Source organism: Colobus angolensis, unplaced genomic scaffold (genome assembly GCF_000951035.1).
Source record: "Colobus angolensis palliatus isolate OR3802 unplaced genomic scaffold, Cang.pa_1.0 Scaffold15, whole genome shotgun sequence".
In the NCBI taxonomy this organism is placed as follows: domain Eukaryota; kingdom Metazoa; phylum Chordata; class Mammalia; order Primates; family Cercopithecidae; genus Colobus; species Colobus angolensis.
Window position 1 is genome coordinate 12,404,260 of NW_012114599.1, and position 1,259 is coordinate 12,405,518.

Here is a 1,259-nt window from a genome sequence, read left to right on the forward strand (position 1 = left end):
GTGCCACCACTCCCGGCCTTCTTGCTGTATTTCGCATGATGAAAGGGACAAGGCAGATCTCTGGGGCCTCTTTTATAAGAGCACCAGTTCCACCACCCAAAGGCCACACCTCCTAATACCATCACATTGGTGTTTAGGTTTTAACTTGTGAGTTTTATGGGGGACAAACATTCAGACCATAGCGATGATTTTATAATAATGTGCATGTGGGGACTATTGATAAGAAGATTTTATAAGTAAGCAAGACAAATTACTAAAGCAGAAACATTTGAGGGAAAGAGCCACAAGAGATGTGGTACAACATAATATGGACCACTCTACAATTTCCAAAAGCAAGAATAATAGTTACTATTTTTCCTCTGCTAGTAAAAAAAGAATTAAGAATAACTGATACATACAAGATTGTTTTATCTGTGTCTGATTAGTTGCTCTACCATTATACATTTTGATCTAAAAGTCACTGTGAGTATTAAAAGAGCTAGACTTATGGGATTGACTATAGGTCAATAACCGTATTGATAATCACAAAGAGTTATATAGTAAGTAAGGCCTTGCTGAGAAGCCCATGTGGATAAACTCACACATATCCTCCATTCCTGCTATCACAGCCTCTTTATTTGTTAGAACAAGCACTGGTATAGCTGGGGAAAAGGCTAACAGAAGTCTTCTTGCTCAACTGCTTCTCAAAAGCCTCTTTAGAAGTGGGTGCCTTTGGTGAACATTCACAAGGGAGCCCAATATGCACACTCTGCCCATTCGAAGTGGTTCACACATATCATTTCCCTAGACCTCATCATCAACCCTCTGATATCATTCCTTCCAACTCTCTGACCATCAGCTGCATTGCCAGCCACTGGCTCCATACAAGCCACTGAAGGAGGGCCCTTTGGATCTTCTTGGGGGCCATGGTTATGGAGTAAGTGACTAGGTTGCATAAGATGAATCGACTCCAATATTCCTGACTCCCTAAGTATTTTTGATTTCTTTATCTGCATTACTTGGCATTACATTTTCATTTAGTGTGAGCTGCCACTGAGCTCAGATTATAGTAAACTAACTGGGCAAACTGGCTAAGCGCTCCCACTGCTAGAGACAGTACATCAACTTTCTTTTCTTTTTTTTCTTTTTTTTCCCCGCTCTGTTGCCAGGCTGGAGTGCAGTGGCACGATCTTGGTTCACTGCAACCTTTGACTCCCTGGTTCAAGCAATTCTCCTGCCTCAGCCTCCCAAGTAGCTGGGATTACAGGCACATGCTACCA